Here is a 15,407-nt window from a genome sequence, read left to right on the forward strand (position 1 = left end):
AAATAATAGAACAACAGCTATCTTCCTTTTAATATATACTTCCAAAGACATAAGTTACTTTTAGACACGTGGTCTTACACCTGAGACAATATTCTTCTTCTACCTTCTAATTGTCTTTCTAATATTAACTGAAAGATCAATGATTTTTTAAAAACCCTTCCATGCGTCAAACTTTGTTTCAGGCCTGAAGTCTGAACCTAAGGTGCTGTGTTTAGTGGTCAAAGGGACAATGTGGAATATATCCTTAAACATGCAGATTCTACAGTGCTTTATTTTGTAGCGATTTTTTCTTGCTTTCAAGACTCAGTTTCTTAGTCAAGTAAGCAGAGGTTCTCAGAATTGATTGTAGAGAAAAGTATCACATAAATTAAGGAAAGTCAGAAAACAACTAATCCTGAGGAGACATTAAAGAAATCCAACCCCAAAAACCCAGTACTGTATTGCAATATTTTATGGTAATTTAATCAGATTCCTACAGAGCAAGAACATTTTCATAACCAGATGTGTTTCATTACCTATAAAATATGACTGTCGGCATCCAGTTCTTACTTCACATCCTGCTTATGAAGCTCTTTCCTCTCCAGTAAATGGAAGTGTGAGCAAAAGAATTCATAGGTTTGAATGAGTGACTTGCCTACCAAGGGCAAGAAAATGGAGAAATAGCTTTCAAAGGGTCACAAAATATATTACGATAGAGGGAATTGTGCTGCCAAAGAACTTCTGGGAACTGAGTAGGAAATGGAGCTGGAAGGAAGAAGGTGAGGCAGAGAGATATGGAGTCTATATAGTGACATGAAGAAGCAAGAGAGGAATAGAAGAGGGCTGAGATCAGAAAGAGGTGATTCTTGCTCTCTCCTGTCTTGCTGAAAGGCAGAGAGAGAGCAGCAATATGCCAGAACTCTGATTTTAACTGCAATTATTTTTATTCTTAAGAAATTCTAGCCTTTCTTTTCCATTCACACCTCACTCCTCATGCTATTACTATGTCTTCATATTCCCAGTGGAACACATGTGCTCTGAGAAAGATAGAAATTCAAGGATTGAGGGGAAAGACAGTGAGAACACCAAAGCCCCTGTCCCTTTCATTCAGAAAGCTGAACCACATCTGTTTTGGATGAGATGCATATCAGTTGTAGGTGTCAAGCCTTGCTAATCACAGTGAGTATGGTGCACATAAAGCAATCTAGGTGTTCAGATATCTGGCCCCAAGTATATTCTATGTTGAATACCTGCAAAAAAAAAAAGGCTGTTTTGCATGCTACTGTCAGATCAAGGACAGTGCAGAAAGGGTAGGTTGCAAAAGCAAGTAGGAATTTCTGTGGTGGATAAAATCAACTACAGTACTCCATAAGTAAATATATAAACTCTGCCTTGGAAGAAATCTCCAAAACCACAGACCAGAAGTTCATCCCTTGTATAATGGTCAGCTGTACTAAACTAATGCAGACCTTATCTGGTTGTGGAAAGGTTCTCTGTATTTTTCCCTTTTTGTGTGGTTTCTCTGAGCTTCAGTTGTTCTTCCTTGTTATGTACTCCAACTGAGTCTCACTGAACTCAGTTGCAATGCTCAGACGAAGACCTGTGCCATGTGAACAAACCCTCTGAAACTCACTACCAAATTGCATTCTTCAGAGGTCTAGGAGAGGTGATCAGCATACATAGTGCACATGCTACCTGCTCTACTACTTTTCTCTGCCAGAGCCTTAGTTTTCCTTCCTGTGCAGTTCAGTATCCTGCAACAGCACTAGGTCTATTTTCTACCAAAGAGCTCATCCAAAAGAAAATCCATGCAGACATATTCTGCAGAAAGGTTGAAGCTCTCAGTGTTACACAAAAAGAGAAGTAATTGCATCAATTCAAAACAAACCGATCATCATATTAAGCTACTTTTGCATGTCTAAAAGAACTTTTCCTGATATATTGATGACAAAGTGACAATGCAGTTTGAAAAAGTTGTGGTTTCTTAGTCAATATGTCTCTCCAGCAAGCACCTTTGATATTCTTCTCAAAACTGATCACAGATAAGGGAGCATTATTACCTGGATGGGCTCTTTTCTTTTGATTGGAAAGGCCCCTGAAGTGCTACAATCTGACTGTGAGGTAAAGAAGGACTACAGAATCTACTATATTTCACATAGCAACACGAAGATAGCTTTCCAAAAAGTCACCATGGTTAATTATCTCATCAGACTGACACTTTATACATCTAGTTTGACATCATAGACTGTGTCTGAGATAAGAGTTAGGGATATTTTGATAAAGCACAGACTATGAACCTTCCTCTTTTTTTGTTGTGTGGTTAGTTTTTTGGGGAGTTTTTTTGGTTTGGATTTTTTTTTGGGGGGGGGAAATGTTTTTCCTTTTTCTCATTCCTCTGTGCATCTGAGCTTGATAACTATCAAGATTCATAAGCAAAAAATGTAGCTATCTGTAGGAAAAAAGATGCAAGAGATTTTGGTTTACTAACATGCAATATGAGTTAATCATTTCATGGACTCCTACTGCCATCGTGTGTTGTTAACTGGGAACACTTAACACCATACCCAAGCTTAACATTAAGGGTAGATGTGACTTGTGTTTGGGAAACTTGATCCTATGCATTTTTTTTTTCCCTTTGATCTTTAATAAAAGCTAAATGAATGAGAAACGCCTTCGACAGAAAAATAAAGGAACATTTTGTGGATTTATGGTTGGTTTTGTGGCGTTTTTTTTTAAATCAGCCCAGAAAATTTTCGACAGAGAACAGTGTTAAAACTATAAATCCACTTCTTCCTAGTTACACAAGCTTTGTGTAATTCTACAGAGATAAACACAGGCAGCAAACTCCCCACTTTTATCTTTGTATGGTAAGAATATAGACACACCACCTGTTTTTCAATAAATGAGTGGCATAGTGCCAGTATGCAACCTAGCTGTCTTTTCATAAAGCTTTTTCTCTCAACACAGTGATCAAAGTAATTCATTTATTTGTTCATTCTGTACCCCAGCACATCAATAAAATGCATACTACAAATAGCTCCTGGAGTGATGCAAATGTAGTGTGTATAGAAAATGAATCTTAAGATAGGTCTGGTATTCATCTTGCTTCCTCTCACAATAAAAGGACTGGAATGAATTTCAACAGGTGATATAAAGGACTTGATGCAAGATTTTGAGTCAGGAGAGAAAAAAAGGCTTTTTTGCAGAGCTGACTTTCTGTGTAAGCTTGTGAAAGTTATTTAGTCTCTTAGCATCTTTATTCACCACATGGTCAGGATAACATTCACTGATTTTTGCAAGGTGCTTTGAGGCAGGCAAAAATTGAGACTGAATAACATTATAGCTAGACTCGATCTGGGTCTGGGCTTATGTGGGAGGGAGGCACAGATGCTAAACATCCTCCATGGAGACAGAGATGATGGTCTCACTGCAGACAGACCCCCATCAGGAGAGCAGACCACTCCTGACAGAACCCACACAGTCATGTCACACTACTGGCTACAGTCAGTCCTGGGCAGCATAAAGAGTCATAGCAAAGCGAGGGCAGTGGCAATAGGTAAGGGCAGCAACAGCAGGTGCAGGTGGACGAAGTACCCTGCTTGCTTCAGTTGTGCCAGTGGCAGAGGGAGAAGACAACAGTAGCAATGGTAGCACAGAAGAATATATTTTAACTGAGATGATGAGCTAGGGAAATATGAAAGAGAAAAAGACCTCACGGAGCAGGACCCTGTGCATCTTCCTCAAATGACTGTGGGCAGCAGGATGGCCAGTGCAGGCCTCTTGTGCATGGACCACAGCACGAGCAGCCTGGAGAGACATTGGCAGAGTCATGACTGGAGGAGGAATCAAAAACAACAGCAATGCACTGAGGTTCTTCACCAAGAGCAGTGGTGGCCAAGAGCAAGTGCTGTTCTGGAAGGGGAAGGACTGCTGCTGGGTCACAACCTTGTGCATGCCAGTAGCCCCATTGTGAAAGGCAAGTATGTTCCTCTGCACCATGAATGTGTCAGGGTGCTGCCTGCCACAGATGTGTGTGCCCCACAACACCAGCTAGTATGATCAGCACAAGTACACGTGGAGCAACGAACAGGAAACATCAGCGGCAATGTCTGGAGGAAATGGCAATGGCAGAATCGTGACTTGCCTCTCACAGTATCTCTCCTTCAGGAGGCTGAGGGCATATCAACAGAAGAGCAAAGCGTACAGCTTGCCTGCCAAGGCTGGAAGTGCCAAGATGATATCTACTGTGAAACCTGAAACGGAGTGAAAGCACAAGGAAAGCATCTGACTTGTAAAATCATCAGCTCTTAAGAGCAGATGAGCTCTTGATATTCAGTTCCCTAAAGAAATAAATATCTGCACTTCTAGTCCTGCTGCCTACTGCCCAGTGATTTACATACAGTGAGATATGCTTGGCAGAATAAGAACTAGCAAAATAAAAAGGTTGGCATTGCATATGTCAAAGTGGTCAAAATCAATACCACAGAGATATATCTTTTAGAGCCCTTTCGTTCCCCTCGTAGGTATGTCTTATTCAGGAAGGCTTTTAAATTTATTACTATATTATACTGAAAATAGAAGGCTTTACTAGGTTATTAAAACAAAAAAAAACCAAACTGACACATATTTCAGCATGCATTAGAATGGAGGCTTTATTTGGACATTAAAAAAGAGGAAGTACATGTTAGATAAACATGATTTTTGCATGAAGCAGACACTATATCCTACTTATCCAAGGCCAAATTATGCATTTGCATATATATATATATATATGTAAGAAAAATTAATGCAGTACAAAAATAGGAGAAAAATAACAAAAAAATCTCATTGGGCCATAGCAGGCCAGTCACAGATCTTGTGCCTTGATCTGTCCCAAATCCTCATATTTTTTTCCTTTTACCCCGGGTTCAGAAGAGAAAAAGGCTTGGTAATATGCTCTAGCTTCATTTTTTAATGTGACTGAAACTATAGCTGTGGGAACTATCACAAATATATTAGTATTTCCATCTGAAGGTGAAAGAATCACATGTGTCTACCAGTCATCACAAGAGAAAGGCAATAGTCAAAAAACTCCTGGCTTAAGAGGCTACTTAAGAAAGAATGTCACTGACGTAGGCTATGGAATTAAAAGGGAGAAAAGGAAAAACTGAGTTAGTGGGAGAGGCTGTGTTTCTGACCTTTATATTTGTGGACAGGCAAAGATAAAATATAGTGTCATAAGCCTTTTCTGATTTGAGTCTAAACAAAGACAAGATAAAAAACTCAGCTAGTTACAGAAGTAATCAATTTTTCATTTTCTAATAAAATGACACACTAAAAAACCCCAAAGATAAAGTCAATATTAAATACAATTTTGCTATAGATGTTAACATGATTTCTGTGTAAAACAAAAATGTATAAGTATATAGTTGTATATATAAATATACATATTTAAATTTCTTGAATATTTTATGTAGAATTACATGGTCAAATAAATCTGTGGATCTATTTTTAACAAAGTAAAATAGTTTGCTCTAAAGTATTCTCACGGGTAAGAGGCTGAAGCAACACTAACTTTATGGCAACATTTTTAATTTATCTTGTTTTTCAAAACATATTTTATATATAAGTTCTCCAGATAACCAATTTTTATTAATTTCAAGCTGTTGTGTAAATTTTTTTCAATTATGTTCAAATATTTCCATCAATACAATGAGAATGTGAATTATTTATGTATAAGGATAACATTTCTTAAGTCTTCTAAATAATATTTCTTAGTACCTCCCAAAATACTTACTAAATCATGAATTTATTGTGAACTGTGTCGAATAAGTATTTCTAATGACATCTGAAGTCACATGAAGATTAACTTGGCACTGACTTTTACATTAAAAAGCTCATTACATAAAAATCTCAGTAATCAATATTTTTACTCTACACAATTGAATACATACTCAGTTTGGAAAACGAAGCCGACATGGTATTGCTATGATTGCCAATAATGACACTTGATAGACCTGACAATATAACTTTATTGTACATTAATGAAGCAGTAAGGCTATTTCTCCTATTTCTTATTTCCTGATAGTGCTGCTGGGAAACAAAGTCCTATTCTGAATGTGATATTGACAGAAGTAGTTATGACCTTCTGCTCCTTCTCCCTGGGAGTGTATGTACAAGAGCATAGCGAGGTGACCTCTTTTTGTTTCCATCACCTCTTGTGGCAGAAACAAGGTATCAGACTGATTGGTGTTTCATTTTAGGCTTTACATGCAAATAGTGACCTAAAACAAACTGAGAACAACCTTGCAGCCAATAGTTTAGTATATTACCTAGAGAAATAAGAGATACGGATTACTATCTGTGCTCCAGGGTGCAATTTATAGTACTACAAAATTTTACCCAGTCAACAGTCACTCCTGAAGACCAGTTCCTGATGTTGGCCTGATTTTTTGAACATCGCACCATGACAAATTAACGACTCTATGTTGGGTGTGAGGATGGATGTCTGGAGGATCCTTCAGGTCCCTTGAGAAAACTGCTAGAGAAAACTACTGAGACTACTGAGACAGTCTTTTAAAGAGAAGCAGTGAGATACACCCATCCTTATTCTACTTTCACATTACTCTGATACAAAAAAGCTATTGAAAGAAAGACTAAGCTAGATGTGGAGATATGAATATAACGGAGACAGTCCAGTGAAGGATCAGGAAGGTGATTAAGGGAGCATCTGATATACGGCAAGTGGCTGAAAGAGCTGGGACTCCAGCTCAGAGAAGAGATGGCTGATCAAGATCTTATGAATGTGTATAAATGCCTAATGAGGGCAGTAGGGAGGACAGTCAGACTCTTCTCAGTGGTGCCCAGTGAAGGGAAAAGAAATAATAGGCACAAATTGAAACAGAAGTAAATCCATTTAAACATTAGAAATACTGACCACCTCAATAAGAGAGGTTAAACACTGAGACACATTGGCCAGAGAGGCTGTGGTGTCTCCATCTCTGAATTGTCAATACCTGACTAGTCAGGTTCCTGGGCAATATATGCTAGTAGACCTTGTTCTTAGCAGAAGGGTTTGACTTTGCAGCCCCCAAGGGGACTTTTCAGCCTCAGAAAATTGTGTGATCAGTAAGTATTTAACCTTGGCTGTATTTTTCTCCTCTCACAATGTGAAGTAATTGTTAAATACTACTCTGATAAACTTGTGATTCTACTGAAAGCCCAGTAGCTTTTTCAGCTTTAATGATTGCACAATAATGCTCTTTTACATTTACCTTCCTAACAATCATGACTGACCTTTTGAGAAATAATAAAATTTCTACAGGAATTATAGTTTAAAAGGGAGGTGTGGCTTAGAATATACATCTGAAATGTAAACATTAAACAGTAATCTCAAGATTAAAGAGAAAGAAAAGAGAAGAAAAAAGAGGAGAGAAAGAAAGAAAGATAGATCTAGATGTGATGTAATTTTCCAAACAAGACATCTACATGATTTATGTTCTATTACATATTGATATCGTTACAAACATATAAGAATATAATATCCTTCAAAATCCATTAACTCTAATCTGGGACTGCAAAGCACGAGACTAATTATCATTCTGTGCTTACTGCTGTTATTGCTACACCAAACAGAGATTTGGACACCTTGTTTTGACAGATGTTAAGCAGATGAGTGTACAGCATTTGAAAATTATATAGTTGTTTACTAGGACTGCAATTAAATTATTCTCTGATCCCAGAATATTCCATATCCAGGAGTTCTTCATCCATGGTAAGCACTTTCTGTAAAGCCTGCTCTCTCTCAGTCTCCCATTTTTTATTTAGACCTCTTCTTCAGTCTTCTCCTCTATTACTCCCAGTCTGAGCAGCTGGATTTTACTGTTCCCTCCTTGCTACCATCATAAGCCTTCATTTATTCTAGAAAACTAAAACATTCAAGGCACTGTTGTGCAGCTCTCCAAATCACTAACATGGAGTCTGATATAATTTTGTCCTGAATGAAAAAATGCTCTTCCAGGCAACAGCTAGAGTTAGTATGGGGTGGAGATCACTGAAAGTCAGCAGTCTGGATGTGGTTGTACTATTTTGGATGAGAACTGAGCTATATAGAATTAAGTTATGCTGTGGGTCAGTTGGTCTCAGGGACAGAAAGGCCCATTTTACCCATTAATATAAATGCAGCTCCAGAGTCTTTGTTCAATCTGTATATCCTTCCTTTCTTTGTTTAATAGATCTTTTCTCTCCTCTAGTTCAAACTAAATATTTCCTCCTGGCAGAAGCATGAGGTCACATAGAATAGTAAAAATCTTTCTATTCTGAATTTAGTCCTAGCCCCAACTCAAACTGCAATAGATCAGAGCTGTCCAAATTCTTCTAAACCTTTTCCAACCATGAGCTGCAATATTGTCTTGTATGTGTGTCTGTATGGGTAGCATGTGTGTATACTCATAACTATATGTCACTTTCTTTAAAGACTCATTAACGGGGAAAAAAAAAAACCCAGAGATTGTCTTTTTTGCATTTGCAACAGAAGAAGAATGCCCTAAAACAAAAGTCATTCTTCAGTTCAACACTGAGCTCCTGCTCTAAAGCAGAGGAGGTTGAAAAAGAAGTATCATAAGATTTTTAACAGGGACATGACACTTTTTTCATAGTCTTTTTCTCAGAAACAGTTAAAATTTGACTAAACATTTCCCAAAATTTAGACTTCAAGAAGATATCCAACATGGGAAATTTCAGATTAAAAAATCAGAAGATGCAGTGTTAACAGTGAGAATTACCACCGATAATAGTGCTTAAAAATGCAAACTAGAGAACCATCAACAAAAACTGCACACACATTAAGTAACTGTTTCCCCATGAAATTACACTGGAACAAAACCTCATTCTGAAGAACACAACAGTATACTAGATGGAATAAACAACTTTGGTCTGTGCCAAAGTTTTCATTCCTAAATCTGAGATGGAAATCATCCCACATAGTTTTAGACATCTGCACTATCAGCTGTCCCCTACAGGGTTTTAAGAACAGGGTGCAGACACAAAAGAAAAGAAAGATTAATTTCAGTCCTGCAAATGCCAGATACATTTTCTAGGTCACGCTGACTTCAGCTCTATGTCTCATCCACAGCATACATAGTTTTACTGCCAAAAGCAAAAGGTGATTTCTGAGGCATTCCGCTGTTCAAATTGGTGCATTATTTTGGCAGACTAATGCACGTATTATGGAGAGATATTAGCAGTACACAGGATTTATGTATCCACTACTTAAGACGTGCATGGAAAGTTTTGGTCGCCTAGGTAAGAAGCTGTCAGAGACTCGTGATTTACGATGTTTTCTGCCAGAGGACTGGCCAGGTTGTGACAGTTAGGACAAATTTGGGATCCCAGTACTGCACCGTTCAAAACAGTGGCTTAAATTACCTACTTATGTTTTCAAATCCTTTTGAACGTGAAAAGTCTGTGTGGAAATCCGTCGACAGTTACAATGCCAGCATGACGACACAACAGACGAGGGTGCATTGTCGAAATTAAAGGTAGCAGGTTCCGGTTTTGCTTTTTTTCTTTTTCCTGTGTACGCACATTCCCCTTTCCAGCCTCCTACATTTTACCATTGAAGTTCAGAAGGAGTTGGTACTGATTCCCACGCGATGGGCTCCCTGTCCGCCCCGGGGCTGCTCCCAGACCGGGGCTACCGGGGAGCAGCGGTAGCCGCGCCGGGAGCCGGGCAGCGGGCACAGGGCGGGGAGATGGAGGCGGTGCTGGGGAGGAGATTATCCTTGCTCTTTCTCCCAACTGCGGCAGCTCCGCATCTTCCTGCCTTTTCCTTTCAGATCAGCTCCTTTTCTTATGGATCAGGGGCAATATTCGAGGGCGTTCAGAAAGCTGCAGAAGAGAGGTGCAGAGACATCTCAGCATTGTTAATTTGATAGGTGTTTTTCACAAAAAGGTGACAGACTTTTCACAGGAAAAGGTTTTGTGGTTGTAACTTTCAGATATAAGTTTTCATTATGTGCACTGGAACTCTTCTCTCTTCAGCAGAGCTTTTTGCACCAAGGGATAATAGCCTGAAAAGACCAGATTACAACTTCGAGATACCCTTTCAGGTTCCCTAGCATATGCACCTGGGCACAAAGACACTACACTTTTGGGACATCAAAGGGACAATCCTCTTAGGATAAGTCCTAAATATTTTAGTAGCCTTAATAGTTTGATAGTTAGAAGACACAGTAGCTCAGGAAAGCATGAATAATGTGTCCACAGCCATGTAGAACTTCAGTTTTCATCCATACTCCTGTCCCGGCATGCTGAACAATAATGAGTTGCCAAACTACTTTAACTTTTGATTTTTCCACAGGTAAAATGGTAATCTTTTATTTGATATTGCTAGATGTGTCAGTGTGTTTATTCTGGTCATAAACTGTTTAGAAGGCTTTGGATGCACACTGCAAACAAAACACAAGTGTCTGTCTATCTTGGGGTTATCCCAGCTCTTATTTCGGGTGGGAAGTATTTTTCACTGTTACTAAGAAACAAGAATTGAAAAATAGGAGAAAAGGCTCATTTCAGCCTCAAAGAGGATTGAAGATTGAGAGTGGGAGGAGAAAAATTTTAAGCCAGTAAAAATTCCTGGGATGCGAAAAGCATCAATCTCCTGAATCTCACTGCTGGTGGGAGTAGTGGAAAGAGCTTTCCATATGCTCAGCTCTGGTATGCAGAGCTAATCAGAATGTTCAACAGGACATTTACCTGCTTGAAAGCACAGTTTGTCAAAATTGAAACATAATTCAGGATCACACTGATAAATTGTTATTGTTTAAAAAAATAACAACGATGACAGAGAGGAGAATCTGCTAAAAGCAAATAAGAATATAGTTTGGTTTTATTTACAAATAATTTTTCATTTTTGTTAGCATGAGATTGAAGCGACCTATACATGATAAGACTAGTATCAAGTTGCATCACACATTCTAAAATATTGCTCAAAGTGACTATTATATTCCACTGCCTTGTTTTCTGAATATAATGCACACAAACTGCTTTAGAAATGTTTTAGAGAAAACATTACAGGGGGAAAAAAGAGCATACACTGATTTTTTTAAAGTCATTGCTTGTATAGAATAGAGCTTGAGAGGACAAAATCATCCTGAGTATGAAGTACAGTGATGATATTGTGCCCAGTAAACTGTAAAAGAACCTCAGAGATTTGTTTATAAAGGTGTCTATAGTTGATGTAATATGCCACTGAAACTGCAAAGCTGCATCAGAAACTGTTACCATTCTACGTCTGAATCTTCTTCCTTTTAGGCTCAGTGAAATACAGGCCCTATTATGAAATGTAGAAGAAAACCTACTTATAATAAATTATCTGAGGAGATAGAGGCATATTGAAATATAGCAGTAAATTTCAGGAAAAGGAGATACTTGTCCAGAAAACCTGCAAGGTTATGAAAGATTCATGATGACTCCATAACTAGCAGAGTGAATAAAAACCCTGTTCCTCTTAAGAAGTGCTTCTCTTCATAATTTTGCTTCTTTTGTAGGTAATCTGTCCCATGCAGACTTTTTAAAGGCTATCTAATTTTCCAGTTTGCTGTAGATTTTCATCAAATTGGAAGACACTACAAAATTATTCTCCTCCTCCTATTCCTGTGACCTCACTGAGAGGCTCTCTAACTGTCTGGGGAACTAAACTGACTAACTCTATTTTCTCTCCCTGTCCTCAACAGACAGCCCATGATAGGAGGTAGCTAAGTAGCTTGTTAGATAATTTACAATAACCTGAAACACACCAAGCTTAATTCTCAGACTATATTAATAAGGATGTTATTTAAATCAGTGGAACTTTATCACTTCATGCAAGATATATATCTCATGCATATTATTTAAAATCCAGGGAGATTTACCTTGAACTTGTTTTCACCAACTTTGTTGCCTTGCCTAATTAACAGAATTGTCTTGCCTCTAGAGAGAAAGTAATTTAATATGTTTTTCTAGTTGCTACAGTAGCTGAGTCATAATACATGGTTTGTGAAATTACATCCCTTCTTTGATGATGGGCAATAAGATAGACGGAGCTGCATGAATTAATGTATATGTAGGAGAGATTCAGAGAAGTGATAGATTTTGGCAGGGTAAAATCTACTTTTAATCCAGAGAAGTATCTCTAAGTATGGAATAGAGGATAAAAAAACTCACTGGCAAACTAATGATTTTGGAGAAACATTTCTCTTGAGAACACTCTCTGGTGTGAATTGTCTTCAAAAAAACACTCAGAAAATACATTAAAGTATCTTAAAAGTATACTCATGCATTTTCATGTCTCTAAGCATGTACTACATTAAATCGTGTTTTAAAAAACTAGACTACTTTAACAAGAAGGTAGCTAATATAATAGTAGACATGTCCAGAAATTACATAACTGGCATTTTTTTTTCTTTTTTAGTATTTAAGTTTGTAAATAATTACCAATGCTGATTAAGAAAGCTATATTGGCCAAATAAGCATCCAATTTTTAGATTAATTAACTATAAATCTCTCCATTATTTCAAAATATTTTATGGCTAAAATTCTATTAGTGGGACAGATTTCTGTTTGGGTTATCATTTTACCACGAAGAATTATTTTTAAAAAGTTAAAATTATTTGATGGATTCCTTTTAACCCCAGGACTAAAGCCAATAATAATTTATGTAAAGTCTTTAATAATAAAAATAGAAAGAAAGATACTGAAAAAGATGTAACTTGTCAGAATAAAGCTAAGTGCCTTCGAGAAGGAATTAAGAAAGCAATCAAACAGAAGGCACAACTGAAGAAAGCTCTGTGGCTGGAGGGCCTTCTAAGGCGGCACATGTTCCTACCAGTCAGCATTTCCTTTGGAAGGCTGAAACACCCTTGTTTGTTCTTTAGTGACAGATTAAGCACAGATGGTAATTCAACAGCCTTGTCTGCTCTTGTTGGCGCAGAGAACGTGACCTGCATCTGTTTTAAGCAACAGACTAATGTGTTTGCTCAAGACAGCAGCAGGCACTGCTGAGTAATCCTTGGATTCACACAAGAGCCTCTTTTCTTGCCTCTGAGACTTTTCCAACATAGAATAGCAGGTATTTGTATGTGCTTGTTTTAGGACGAAAGATGGCTTTCTGGAACACTGCTGATATTTCTATTTTGACAGATTTTTGTTGAAGAACATGAAAATGAGCACATTACGTTTCAGGGAAAGGTTAGTGTAGTGCTATGCCATAAAAATTTTGTTCTTAATACATTAAGACATGGTTAAAACATGCATTTAAAATAAATATAAAAATATTTGTTGCAAGTCTAAGAATATTTATATATAGATGAATAAAATTTTCTGTACACCAAGACTTTTTGTGAAGTAAATACAAATCTACATATGACAAGTTTGTCTGGATTCTTACCTTTAAAAAAAGTTTTGAAAAGAGCATTTGCCTTTGTCCTGGCTCTTGCTGGAGTGGAGTTGATTTTCTCCTTAGTAGCTGGTACAGTGCTGAGGTTTGGGTTTAGTGTGAAAATAACATTAATAACACAGTGATATTTAAGGTGTTGCGAAGTAGCGCTTGTCCTAAGTCAAGGACTTTTCAGTCTCCTATGCTTTGTCACCAAAGGAGGTGCACAAGAAGGTGGGAGGGAGCACAGCGAGGACAACTAACACAAAGTGGTCAAAGGGCTATTCCCTACGATGGGATATCATGCCCAGTACAGAAAATGAGGGGGGGGTGGCAGGGAAGGGTGGATCACTGCCCAAGCATTGATCAGAGAGTAGTGAGCTATTGCATTAGGTATCTCTTGTCTTCTCTTGGTGTTTATTTCTCGCTCTTTTGTTATATTCTTTTATTCATTAGAAACATTATTATATATTATTAACATGTTTACATTATTTTAGTTATTACGCTGTTCTTGTCTCAACCCATGAGTTTTACCTTTTTTTCTGATTCATCCCACTGGAAAGGGGAAGAGTGAGCAAGCAGCTGTGCAGTGCTTAGTTGCTGCCTAGGGTTAAATCTCATCAGCCTTCAAGCTAAAACTCAAAGGTGTTCTGAACAAAACAGAAATTAAGGTAATATCTATAATTTCCTTGAGCTAGCTAGAGGCAGACCAAAACCTGGTACAGTACCAAAGATAGCACCCACCTCCATGTTGGTTTAATTGTTCTTTGCTGTTGAAGTTAAGCTATTCCAAAATGTTTTCCTTTGAAAAGATCCTAAGAAGTATACTACCCACTTTCACCCCTGTAATTTTCCCATTGGACACAGCTCTGGGGGTCTCACTTTGAGCGCAAATAGTTAGGGGTCTGGCCAATGTACACTGGGGCCCATCTGTACTGCACTTGTAAACATGTTGCCATTCTTACAGTAAAGCTGAGGCTTCTGTGTAGATTTGCCAGGTATTCTCATACTTGCACCTCTGTATACTTCTGACAGTATACCTCAAAAACTGTTCTGCACTAGAGGCAAATGTTGAAACTGTTTCATAACATCAGACATTCTCACAATTTGCTTTTAGTCTTAACAAGAATGCTGGTTTGCTTGGTAAAAAACCCCAACTCAACAACAAAACAACAACAAATACAACACAAAAAGCCAAAAAACATAGAAAAGTTTCCTTGTTGTGGACATTTCTGTGCAGTGATAGACAAAACACATAATTCATCATTTGTTCATAAATCTGGTAAGGTAAAATTAACGTGGAAAATAAGATTTCTCTGCAAATAATTCTAAGGTACTACATTAGAGATTTCAGAAAGTGACAAGATTCCAATGGCCAAGCTTGGCTTTAGTTTTTTAGAAACCTAAATGAAGTCTTCATCTTGTGAGTAACATTTAAACAATTTTTTTTCTGAAAATGAAATAAAATACAGAAATAAATCCTGTTTTGTTTCAAGATTTTTATGGAGTCAGGTTAGGAAGAATTAAATCGTCAAATATCTGCTTGAGTCGCAAGGTACTTTTTCCAGAGTAAATTATATTCATCCTTTCTTCACTATAACAACATTGCATCAAGCAGGGTATAATCATAAAATGGAAATTTTGGGGTGTTGTGGCAGAGAGGCTGAGGGCTACATCATGGAAATAAAGAAAAACCACACATAATTTAGGGACAACAGTAATTTTAGGCATTTTTATTGTCATATTATATAATTATCTTCCAAGGAAAAGTAATTTTATAGCTCTCAGACAACTAATGCACCTTAATGGTTCATTTTACTATCAATATAACTTTATAAAATCAGTTCATAAAACTATTTAAACTCACAAATAGAATTAACATGAAGTTCAGTCTTAAGAGACCTAATTTAACATGTTTTTACAATCACTCCAGCTGTTTTTACAATATTTTTTTTCACTACTGCTTTACAAAAACAGGTTGTAAATACTACAGTTTTAACAAACAGGAGGATTTGGAGGCAGAACTGTTGATCATTTC

Source organism: Colius striatus, chromosome 1 (genome assembly GCF_028858725.1).
Source record: "Colius striatus isolate bColStr4 chromosome 1, bColStr4.1.hap1, whole genome shotgun sequence".
Classification (NCBI taxonomy): Eukaryota; Metazoa; Chordata; class Aves; order Coliiformes; family Coliidae; genus Colius; species Colius striatus.